The 12,905-nt window shown below is 50.6% G+C and overlaps 1 long non-coding RNA gene across 1 annotated transcript in view; it reads left to right on the plus strand.

The window, feature by feature from the left end:
* LOC138452550 (uncharacterized) overlaps positions 1 to 12,905 on the plus strand; it is an 87,583-nt gene that overhangs the window by 61,045 nt on the left and 13,633 nt on the right. Inside the window, exon 3 of the long non-coding RNA XR_011260212.1 lies at positions 8,229 to 8,369. This is a non-coding gene — a long non-coding RNA (uncharacterized lncRNA). The remainder of the gene's footprint in view (positions 1 to 8,228; positions 8,370 to 12,905) is intronic.

Genomic DNA, 12,905 nt, shown 5'->3' on the forward strand with positions numbered 1-12,905 from the left:
CGTTCTTCGCAGTACCTAGCAAACCGCTGCCCTTGGAACGGTGCTCCGTTGTCTGAGCAGATCTCAAAGGGGAACCCATGGGTGGCGAGAATTTTGTCCATTGCCAGGATGGTGTGATCACTGGCGGTGGATTCCACGAGCTCCACCTCCGGATACCTCGACCACTGGTCCGTGACCACCAGGAAATATAGGCCCCTTCCGGTCGAGCCGAAGTCTGCGTGCACCGTTCCCCATGGTACGTCACTCCGCTCCATGGCCCGAATGGGTGGGCCCCTTTCCACAGGACTCGTGGCTTGGCAGGGAATGCAGGTCCTCACAAACTCGGCCACCCTGTGCTCCAGATCGGGGAACCAGACCTTCAGCCTGAGGCGTGCCTTCATCTTGGCCATGCCTTGGTGCCCTGTGTGGGCCAACTGGAGGACTCTCATGACCAATGACCTGGGTATCACGATCTGGTGCCCTCGCAGCAACAGACCGTCCGTGGACACAGAGAGCTCGTGTCGAGCTTTCCACAGCAGCTGCAGGTCCTTTTGCACCTCCGGGTTCCTCCTGGCGTTGTTCAAAAGGACGTCCCGCCACTCTCCTGTGGCCACTGCCCTTTTCACCCTCAGGAACGCCTCGTCGGAGTTCGAGTCGTCCGCAATGTCCTGTCTCGATAAGGCCACGGGCAGGGCCGATTCAATGACGAGGTGTACGGCGTCCCCAGTGTCAGTCATCTCCGCGGGACTCTGGGTATCCCTCGTGCCTGGATGACGAGATAGTCTGCTGGGTTGTGTGTACCTGGGCGGTATACTTGCTTGACGCCATATTCCATGAGGGATAGCATCCATCTCTCGATGCGGGGTGGCGGCATGGAAGATGTTCCTGACAAAATAGGAATCAGGGGTTTATGGTCCGTTATCACGACGACAGGTTTGCCGAGGATGTAGATTCTGAAGTGTTTGCACCCCCACAGGATGGCGAGGGCTTCCCTTTCTATCTGGGAATATCTCCTCTCCGTGTCGGTGAGGGCTTTGCTGGCATATGCTATGGGCCTCATGACCCCTAGTTCGTCTGCCTGCATGAGGACTGCCCCCAGTCCCACCGGGCTGGCATCGACCACAATCTCCGATTCCCGGCTGGGATTGAAATAGGCCATTGTTTCCTGCTCTGACAGGGCTTCTTTGGTGGCCTTGAAGGATCGTTGTTCATTCTCAGTCCACTGCCAGGCTACGTCGTTCCTGGTGAGTGCCCTCTGAGGTTCCGACAGAGAGGCTAAGTCCTTGATAAAACGGCCGCAGTAGTTGACCATCCCTAAGAAGCTCCGAACTTCTGCCGGTGATGTGGGTGGAGGTGCATCTCTAATGTCCTTCACTTTCCCAGGGTCTGGGAATATGCCCCCAGCATGGAAGGTGAAACTAAAGAATTCTAGTCGGTCTTTTAGGAATTCGCACTTTTCTTGGTGCAGGGTTAAACCCACTGCCTGTAGCCTCTCAAAAGTGTTCTCTAGCCGTTTAAGATGTTCAATTTCCGACCTGGCAAAGACTAAGATGTCGTTGGACATGTTTATGACTCCTTTCAGTCCGGACAGGGCTCCTCTGATGGCGTTTTGGAAGACCTCCGCTGCGGACGATATTCCGAAGTTTAGTCTCTTGTACTGGTACAGCCCCTCGTGAGTAGTGAATGTCGTAATGTACCTCGACTCGGGGTGTAACTCTAGCTGGTGATACCCAGACCTGAGGTCCAGTTTAGAGAAGACTTTGGCACCTTGGAGTTCTCCGACGATGTCGTCTAGTGTGGGTGTGAGGTGACGCTCCCTTTTGATGGCGGCATTTGGGAGTCTCATGTCCACGCAAATGCGTACTGCCCCCGGTTACTTCGGCTTTGGGGCCACTACGATAGGCGAAACCCAAGGGGTGGGGCCTTCCACTCTTTCAATGATGTCCCGGTCGACCAGCTGCTGCAATTCCTCCTCCACTTGGGCTCTCAAGTGGAAAGGAATCCGGCGATGTTTGAGGGCCGTCGGCCTCACGGACTTGTCGATATGTAAGCGTATGGGCTCTGCTTTCAGCTTTCCAATGCCCTTGAAGAGAGTTTCAAATCTGTGTAGCATGCTTTTCAGATCAGCATGGTATACTCCGAATGAGAAGTGGACGATGTCGAGTGCTTCTGATGCCGCACAGCTCAACAGGGAATGTGGGCTGACGCTGGTGACAAAGAACCTCGCTTTGATAGTGTTCTGTCCATGAGAAACCGGGGCTACAAACACACCTTGGATGGGTAAGGGTGTTTCCCCTCCGAAGGCATATATTCGCGCCGTGGATGCTGACAGCTCCGGTGGGCCTGGCAGGGCTTCATAATGTTTGGTGGCCAGCACACAGACCGAAGCCCCGGTATCTATGAGAATGGGGGTGGGGACGTCATCGATGTTAACAGTGCATGTGGGTTGGCGTCTCGTGCCAGGACCTTTCACAATGCTGGAAATGAAGAAGATCTCTTCCTCCTCCTCCTCCTCCTCTTCTGCGATGTCCAGGTCCTGCAGACCCTGATTGATCGATGAGATGCCTCTCACTCTGCGAGCGCCTCCACGTCCCACTCTCTCCGGTCCTCTTCCTGCCGCTACAGGGGCGGCAGCCCGGCACATCCTTGCATAGTGCCCTGGTGTGCCACACCGGCCGCATGTCCTCGACTTAGCTGGGCATTCTCCTCCGTGGGGAAGGTCATATCCACAGTAGGAGCAAGATGAGGCGTTGCCTAGTGTGGGCGGGGCATCAGGCCTTCTCGGCGCCCATTTCGACATTCCCGTTGCTGAACGTCCCACAGCAAATGCGTCTTCATCATTCTTCAATCGCGTGGCAGCGTCCATTTTCGCACCTCTGGCTTCTGCCAGCTCATGTGCTCTTCCCAGGTCCAAAATTTGCTGGAGGGTCAGACCAGGTTCTCTCAGTACTTGCCTTCTAAGTTTGCCGGAGCTGCACCCCTGCAATAGCTGGTTGCGGACCATTTCTTCCTCATCGACCCATCTGCAAGAGGTCGCCAGGTGCCTCAGACGGGCACAGAATTTGTCTAGGGGTTCGTCGTCTAGTTGCCTTTCGGCGCCCATGACAAATCTATCAAAATCGACATTTGCCATGGGGAGAAAATGGTCTTTGAGTGCCTGTTTGACTGCGTCATACGTGACCACGGGGATGACGAGGGAATCGTAGATTTTGTGGACTTCCGCGCCTGCCGAGTAGATCATAGTCGCGATCTTGGTGTCATCATCGTTCACCCCAGATGCCCTGAAGAACATATCTAGCCTCTTGACCCACAGCAGCCACTTCGGGCCCAGTTTGGAAGGGGGGCCAGTAGTATCGAATTCAGGCATGGGGGCCAGGGAGCTGCGAGATCTGCACGGGATTGGGGCTACGGCACCTTCATCATCAGTCTCATCGCCCATTTCTGCGTCACGTACTCACAGTTATCTATTCCTAGAATGATGGGCGTCTTGTCCCGGGCTTGTAGTAGTGCTGGGGTGTAGAAACCCACTTCTTTCCTCTTTAATGCCACAGCCCTGCGCCTGCAGGACTGTGGGAGCTCCAAAAATTAAGTTGTATTCCCCAAAACACAGCTGGCAGGTGGCGCACGAGCACCCTCTCGGGCCGCAACCACTGCAGCTGTGTGTGAAGAGAGGAGCGAGCGAAAACAAAATGGCCGCCGGCACTCCGCGGGTCCGTGATACGGAAGAGCTTTCCGTCTCTCCGAGGCTGTCGGAGCAGGGAAGTGATCCGTACCTCCTCGTCGCCAGTGTTGGGACCTGGGTAAGCCCAGTGATGGCGTGTGGGTCCCCCCAGGTCCGAGTATCAGCACGCGCGGGCGGGCGCGCAAGAACGCACGCCGGAGACGTCTGTGTGTTCCGGTGCTCCGGCGCAAACTGCCCGGGCACCGCCTTTATTGACTCAGCGCGCATGCGCCGGCCCGCCGGGCCGGCGCATGCGCGCTTCGTGTACTACGTACACAACACCCGGCGAGGGCGCAATCAGAATGAAAGAGCCATTCTGATTGGCCCTCGCTGAGTCATTACCAGGCCAGGAATCCCTCTGTCGGGATTTCACGGCCTTTGTCCCCGGCATGGGGCGTGGCAGCCCCTCAGCCAATGAGGAGGCTCGAAGCGGGCCATCCCCGCTCCGAGCCTCCCCGCGGCTGAGAGGCTGCCTTCGCCCCCCGCCGGCGACTCGGGTAAGTCTTTTTTTGTTTTGTTTTTTTAATTCCCCTCCAAAACCTCCCACCCCTGCCCGCCAATTTACCTTCTTGTTCCTGCATCCCCGGCGGGGGATGAGGGAAGCCTCAGCCGTGTGGAGACTCGGAGCAGGGCCATCCACGCTATGTGCCTCCACACGGCTGGGGGCTTCCCTCTTCCCCCGCCGGGGACGCAGGTAAGTTTTTTTTTCTCCCTCCTCCCCCAGTCCCAATCCTGCCCTCCCAACCCCACTTACCTTCTATATGATCCTTTTTCGGGAGCGGAGGGAGCGGAGGAGCCGCAGCGTTTCAGGACAGAAAGAAATGCTTTTAGTGCCCCGGTCATGCACATAATGCGGGCCGGGGTACTAATAGCAATATGACCCTCGCGGCGGGGGCATTACCGACTCAGGTAATGCCCCGGGGCCTTCGGTAATATATACCTATGGGCCCCAGGGCATTACCTGAGTCGGTCATATTGCTTAAATAAATACAAATAAATACAAATAAATAGTCACATTCTATTGCGATGCGGTGGGAAGATAGGATTGGCGTATGGACAGGTCTATTGCAGTTCTTTGGTCACGTGCCCTCCCTCTCCACACTCATGCCGTGCGAGCACTGGTGCGACACACACAGCAGCAAATTGGCTTTCACTAGTGCCCTTGTGTTATCCCTCGTGCTGACTATTAAGAATTAAACAGAGCCTTGTGGCTCGTATTAAGCCTCTCTTATCTGCAATAAATCTGATATTGGACCAACAGAACAGGGAATAGCTAATCACAACATGTATTTATTTATCAATATCAATAAATGTACCATTTGTTGATTTCTAAAAACCTTTATTCTCATATCAAAATTTCATAAAATATAAAATCGAACATTTTATCAAAAACAAATATCAGCATCACGCATTCATATTGATTCACTCCTACCACTCTTTCAACTTCCTACTTTGTTATCACAACACATAAGTCTTGTTGTCTCATGGCCCCCCTTCCTGGATGGCCTCCGGTTACTTGTTTACACAGTGATCAACAAATGTCCTCTATCAGATTCTGTGATGGTACTGCCTGCGTGTTCTTAATCACATAGACTTATGTCTACACGTGTTTCGGTTGTCTTTTCGGGACATCCCCATTCATGGCCCCTTGGATCTTGCAACCTTCTTCAGGACAGAAAATCGGGAGTTGCCTTATTCCCGTAAACCTCAAGTAGGGTGAGTATCACCACCTAAAATACAATACAGGATATAAACATATCTAGCTAAAATATCAATTAATCAATCATCTATTCCAATTCATTAGCAAGCTATTAGAATTGGAATAGATGATTGATGAATTGATACATATCAACATATCTAGCTAAAATATCAATTAATCAATCATCTATTCCAATTCATTAGCAAGCTATTAGAATTGGAATAGATAATTGATTAATTGATATTTTAGCTAGATATGTTGATATTCTGTATTGTATTTTAGGTGGTGATACTCACCCTACTTGAGGTTTACGGGAATAAGGCAACTCCCAATTTTCTGTCCTGAAGAAGGTTGCAAGATCCAATGGGCCATGAATTGGGATGTCCCGAAAAGACAACCGAAACACGTGTAGAAATAAGTCTGTGTGATTAAGAACACGCAGGCAGTACCATCACAGAATCTGATAGAGGACATTTGTTGATCACTGTGTAAACAAGTAACCGGAGGCCATCCAGGAAGGAGGGCCATGAGACAACAAGACTTATGTGTTGTGATAACAAAGTAGGAAGTTGAAAGAGTGGTAGGAGTGAATCAGTATGAATGCGTGATGCAGATATTTGTTTTTGATAAAATGTTTGATTTTATATTTTATGAAATTTTGATATGAGAATAAAGGTTTTTAGAAATCAACAAATGGTACATTTATTGATATTGATAAATAAATAAATGTTGTGATTTGCTATTCCCTGTTCTGTTGGTCCAATATCAGATTTATTGTTATATTACGCCTGGAGGACCAGGGACTTTAATCAGGCACCCCTTTTGTGTATAATATTGTAGTACAGCCTCTCTTATCTGGCCTGTCTCATTGAGACAGCGTATTCTTAGATAAACGCCCACATGGGCACGCACACCCACACACACACCAGATAACAACGCGAATGAAAATGGCGACCGTGGACCCAAACAATCGACCAACTACATACAGAACCCAATCAAGACAATCTATGACAATACACAACTAACCATGACGGAAGACCAAAGACGATTATCAACAATACCCTGCCAGTCAGTCCCAAACCCAGCAGCCCACCGCCAATATGGACAGCGGGAATGTAGGGGCTGGCCAAACCACAGCACCAACACCTGAAGGGCAGGAGTAGACATAGCCAACCCTCCAACCCAAGATGCAGACGACACGAAACCAGGAACACTGCGACGCACCGTGACATCTAAAGCTAACGGATAGATGGAAAAGAATCGTAACCAGCTACTAAGAATACCCACAGGTACGTCACCTAAATTAAACAAGATTGGCTAGAACCAGGGCATACAACCTACTAACCCATCCTCAAAGCTCTGCTTACTTAACTGACCCAGAAAACCACACTACCATCTCTCGCCCAACACACCGCACAGACTTCACCACACCGCAACAACAACAAACACATAAACTGCATCAACATCACTCGAGGTCTCGCTCCGATCCGACACTTACACCAAAGCTCAGAGCACGGTGAAAACCGAACTGAAGCCGCCAACAGCAGAGCAATCTTCTCACTCTCCCTCCCCCTCTTCACCTGACAAACCTAACCACCCCCCACACCCCGACCTCTTGTTACAGATCCGCCTGAGCGCCTGGAGACCAACTCCGTTGGTGACGGTGCGCTATACAAATGCCTTTAACATTAACTTTCTGCCAACGTGGTTAATGTGCAGGACATTTAATGGAACTCTGCTGCTCGCAGCGCTGATATTATGATCTGTGTGTTGAACTTTCATTGGTTAGTAGGAGTGGACATGGGCAGGAGGCAGTGAAAATTTTGTGCATGAAATATCGCCCAAAATGTGTTTTCCTTTTATAATCGCTGTTTTATTTTTTTTTAAAAAGGTTATGTTCAACTGACTATTACACCGTGTGACCACCAGTGGGCAGGGGTTCCCAAGTTCTTAGCGGTTTTCTGCATGCATTTCATAGTCTGTGTTTATACCACCTCTCTATGCGTGGGGTGGATGCGTGGGTCTTGTGCATGGTGGTTTGGGTGTGGCAAGCACAGCAGGGCATTTGGGCCACCCCCCTCTGCTAAGAGATTTCAAAGGGGACATCTTGTGTATGAGAGGAGTGAGAAACGAGGGCATGAAAAGGGAGACAGAGAGAAGAGACTTAGGGAAAGGGCGGGCAAATAGGACAGAGGAGGAAAGGGAAGCATCAGAGAAGATCAGGAGAGCAACATGATGCAGAGAAAAGAGAATGTGGAAGGTGGAAGATAGGGAAGAGGAGCAAACAGAAGAAGAGGGAGGAGAGAAGAAAGGCAGAGAGAAAGCAAGCAGAGTGAGAGCAGTGAAAGACCAGGAGGGTGGAGGAGGTCAATAAAGAGAAGCAGTGATGAGGAAGAGAAGGCCTGCAGCTAGAAGAGAGGAGGTGGAAAACGGACCAAAGAAGCAGAAAAAGAGAATGACAGTGGAGAACAGTGGAAAAGACACCCCAGAGCTGGGGGAATCTTCAGATAAAGGTATGAGCTAGGACTGGCTGGGCCCACGAATAGGTGGAGAAGGAAGAGAAAGACGGCAGAAACAGACCGTGTTTTTTTAGTATGGCTCGCACTGTATAGAGAATTATGGGTGCCAAGAAGCAATTTTGTATTCAGGTTGGCACTGTATAAATCAACAATAGTTAAAACGAATGTGAATGCATTGATTTTCAGCCACTGTTGGTCATTGCTCAGGGGCTGCTGCTTAGGACCTGTGGGAGGATCTTCACCCCCCCTCATGTAGAACCAGGGACCCCCTGGCTTCAGCTGGTCGCTCATCTTCTCCCCTCTTTTGCAGGTGGCTGCAGCAGATCGCGTCCAGATCGCTGTCCTCCCCCTGGCAATTATAAGAAAGGATGCCCTGACGGAGGCTGTCAATATGGTTACGAGTGCTGCTACAAAGAGGATTGCTCAAGTAGCTGTGAGAAGAAGCAAGGAGGTAGGCTACCAGCGTGTCACATCTCCATGCATGCGGCTCTTCTGTGCAGTGCTCCACAGACACACAGTCCGCTGTGCGCCAAATTCAGAAAGGAGCGGTGAATCTTACATAATACAGCACTTTACAAACAGGTCTGGAGGGGGGACCAGAAAACAGGACAGGTTGACACAACGCTGGTCAGGACCCAGTAACTTTGCTGCAGGGCATGGAGAGGTGGATGTCAGGAAACAGGACTGGTGTGGGGTGAGGGGTGGCTACTATTGGGTGGTGTATGGTTTGGGTACGCACTAAAGGATGGCACTAGCTGATGAGGAAACTGAGCTGGTGTCAGTAGGATGGGGCACACTTGCCATTCCTGATAAGTGAAGGCACTAGGACAGTGAGGAAACTGAGCTGGTGTCAGCAGCCTGGTCCTGGAAGGACAATGGTCCCAGTAGGATGGTAAGCAACCTCAGTAAGCAATAACAATGAACGGCACTAGGCTGATGGGGGGGTCACTGGTCCCAGTAGGATGGGGAGCAACTTCAGTAAGCAATAACAATGAACAGCACTGGGCTGATGGGGGGAGATGTCCCTGGTCCCAGTAGGATGGCGAGCAATCTCAGTAATTAATAACAATTAATGGTACTAGGCTGATGGGGGGAGGTTGCTGGTCCCAGTAGGGTGGTGAGCAACCTCAGTAACCAATAACAATGAATGGCACTAGGTTGCTGGGGTGGAGGTCGCTGGTCCCAGTAGGGTGGTGAGCAACCTCAGTAAGCAATAACAATGAATGGCACTAGGCTGATGGGGGAGGTCGCTGGTCCCAGTAGGGTGGTGAGCAACCTCAGTAAACAATAACAATGAACGGCACTAGATTGATGGAGGGGGGAGGACGCTGGTCCCAGTAGGATGGTGAGCAACCTCAGTAAGCAATAACAATGAACAGCACTAATCTGATGGCGGAGGTCGCTGGGCCCAGTAGGATGGTGAGCAACCTCAGTAAGCAATAACAATGAACAGCACTAGTCTGATGGCGGAGGTCGCTGGGCCCAGTAGGATGGTGAGCAACCTCAGTAAGCAATAACAATGAATGGAGGTCGCTGGTCCCAGTAGGGTGGTGAGCAACCTCAGTAAGCAATAACAATGAACAGCACTCGGCTTGTGGGGGGAGATCACTGGTCCCAGTAGGATGGTGAGCAACTTCAGTAAGCAATAGCAATGAACGGCACTAGGCTGATTTGGGGAGGTCGCTGGGCCCATTAGGAGGTTAGAGCAACCTCAGTAAGCAATAACAATGAACAGCACTATGCTGATGGGGGAGGTCGGTGGTCCCAGTAGGGTGGTGAGCAATCTCAGTAAGCAATAACAATGACCAGCACTAGGCTGATGGGGGGGCTGCCTCTGGTCCCAGTAGGATGGTGAGCAAGCTCAGTAAGTAATAACAATGAACGGCACAAGGCTGATGGGGTGGTCACTGGTCCCAGTAGGATGGGGAGCAACCACAGTAAGCAATAACAATAAATGGAGGTCGCTTGTCCCAGTAGGGTGGTGAGCAACCTCAGTAAGCAATAACAATGAATGGAGGTCGCTTGTCCCAGTAGGGTGGTTGAGCAACCTCAGTAAGCAATAACAATGAATGGAGGTCGCTTGTCCCAGTAGGGTGGTGAGCAACCTCAGTAAGCAATAACAATGAATGGAGGTCGCTTGTCCCAGTAGGGTGGTGAGCAACCTCAGTAAGCAATAACAATGAATGGAGGTCGCTTGTCCCAGTAGGGTGGTGAGCAACCTCAGTAAGCAATAACAATGAATGGAGGTCGCTTGTCCCAGTAGGGTGGTGAGCAACCTCAGTAAGCAATAACAATGAATGGAGGTCGCTTGTCCCAGTAGGGTGGTGAGCAACCTCAGTAAGCAATAACAATGAATGCACTAGGCTGCTGGGGTGGAGGTCGCTGTTCCGAGTAGGGTGGTGAGCAACCTCAATAAGCAATAACAATGAATGGCACTAGGTTGATGGTGGGGTCACTGGTCCTAGTACGATGGTAAGCAGCCTCAGTAAGCAATAACAAGGAACAGCACTAGGCTGATGGGGGGAGGTCACTGGTCCCAGTACGATGGCAGCAATCTCAGTAAGCAATAAAAATGAACGGCACTAGGCTGATGGGGGATGTCACTGGTCCCAGTAGGATGGTGAGCAACCTCAGTAAGCAATAACAATGAGCAGCACTAGGCTGAAGGGGGGAAGTCACTGGTCCCAGTAGGATGGTGAGCAACTTCAGTTTGAAATAACAATGAACAGAACTAGGCTGATGGGAGAAGGACACTGGTCCCAGTGTGATGGTGAGCAACCTCAATACGCAATAAAAATGAATGGCACTAGGCAGATGGGGCAAGTCTCTGGTCCCAGTAGGATGGTGAGCAACCTCAGTAAGCAATAACAATGAACGGCACTAGGCAGATGGGGCAAGTGTCTGGTCCCAGTAGGATGGTGAGCAACCTCAGTAAGCAATAACAATGAACGGCACTAGGCTGATGGGGGGAGGTCACTGGTCCCAGTAGAATGGTGAGCAACCTCTGTAAGCAATAGCAATGAACAGCACTAGGCTGATCGGGGAGGTCTCTGGACCCAGTAGGATGGCGAGCAACCTCAGTAAGCAATAACAATGCACTGCACTATGCTGATGTGGGAGGTCGCTGGTCCCAGCAGGATGGGGAGCAACCTCAGTAAGCAATTTCAATGATATCACTAGGCTGATGGGGGAGGTCAGTGGTCCCAGTAGGAGGGCGAGCAACCTCACTAAGCAATAACAATGAACGGCACTAGGTTGAATGGGGGGAGGTCACCGGTCCTAATAGGACGGCCAGGAACCTCAGTAAGTAATAACAAGGAACAGCACAAGGCTGATGGGGGGAAGTCACTGGTCCCAGTAAGCGGGTGAGAAACCTTAGTAAGCAATAGAAATGAACGGCACTAGACTGATGGTGGCGGTCAATGGTTCCAGTAGGAGGGTGAGCAACCTCAGTAAGCAATTACAATGAATGGTACTAGGCTGATGGGGGAAGTCGCTGGCCCCAGTAGGATGGCGAGCGACCTCAGTAAGCAATAACAATGAATGGAGCTCTCTGATCCCAGTAGGGTGGTGTTAGGCAGAAACCTGTGCAGTTCCCCTAGGGACTACTGCAAAATGTTTAAGACTACAGGTGTTAGCAGTAAACCCAATTGGTAGTAGTCTGTACCACCCAGATTTACCTGGTAGCTGTGGTTGAGCAGTCAGACTTCTCTCAAGAATAGTTAGGCAGTATATAGAGTATACACAATAGGGCCAAAAATAAAGTAGCATAAGCAAACACTGACCAGAGCTTTGGTATAAAAGTATATAATTATGTATTTAAAAACACACTTGTAAAAATACACTGGCAATAATATATCAAGCAAGTTCAAACACAGTCATTAGAAGTATATACACCTCCTGGATTAATTATTCGACAAGTCTTAGAAAAAGAACACCACTTATTATCAACACAGAGGTGAGCGCTTAACCAAGATGGCACTCCAATAATTAATTTAAAAAGGGAGAGAAAAGGCCGAGTATGGAAATAACACAGTACCAACACTTTTAAGTACCCACAGATAGTTAGAAAAGGCAGGGTCTACTGTAGAGCAAAAAGTTCATAGGCCAGGCCCACTCTTGGAGAGAGCAAGGCGGAATGTGCCCAAGATCACACAGTTGAAGTAAACTGTAAAAGTCTTTGCAGATAGTTCAAAAAGGAATTGGATCAGTTCAGAAAGGTAATGTTAACTGGTCTGAGGTCACCCCAGGATAGAGAGTCAAGGATTTACGGGACACCTTGAACAGTCTGTTGCAAGGGAGACCAGGCGGGACACAGTACCTGAAATGGCGAGAAAGCTCCAGCGGGGGCAGTTGTTCCTGGCAGCGGGTACAAGTCAGTGATTCGTCCAGGGGAAGAGAAGATCTCGACGTGAAGGAAAACTGGAGGTCGTTGCACTGCCAGGGAAGAAACCAGCCACAGAGTTTCCCGTTTAAAAGGTACTACCCTTTTATTCGCGGTAGTGGTGAAGCGTGGCTATCCGGCCGCCAGGGTGCTTGGCATGGGTGATTCGACCACGAGACGATCCAGGAAGGCGGAAAAGGCGAACTGGTTAACCCCACCAGCTTAAAGGAAGAAGACTCTCCGGGAAGAAGATCTTCTCTGTCATTGGGAAGTGGTGAGTTCGGTACAGCAGGGCTCCACCGTTGGTGTCGTTGTTGCAGGTTGGCTCAGCTTCTCCCTCTTCGGATTCTTTAGGTCCTGTGTCGACTTCTGAAGTTCCAGTCCCCAAAGCCCTGCTTTTATGCAGAAAACCCCCATTCATCAGTCCTAGCTGTCACTCAAACATGCTAAGTGGTGAGCCGAGCAGATCACCACTGGGCCAATCACACAAGAGTGCGACTTGAGTTGCCGAGGCAACTCAGTCCAGGGTGCCTATTCCCCCCTTCTGTGCAGAAGCCAGCCAGTAGTGGACGAAAGGGCTCGACTTGGGTTGGAGTTACAGAG

Source organism: Ambystoma mexicanum, chromosome 4p, assembly GCF_040938575.1.
Source record: "Ambystoma mexicanum isolate Mex_15411 chromosome 4p, UKY_AmexF1_1, whole genome shotgun sequence".
NCBI classification, from domain to species: domain Eukaryota; kingdom Metazoa; phylum Chordata; class Amphibia; order Caudata; family Ambystomatidae; genus Ambystoma; species Ambystoma mexicanum.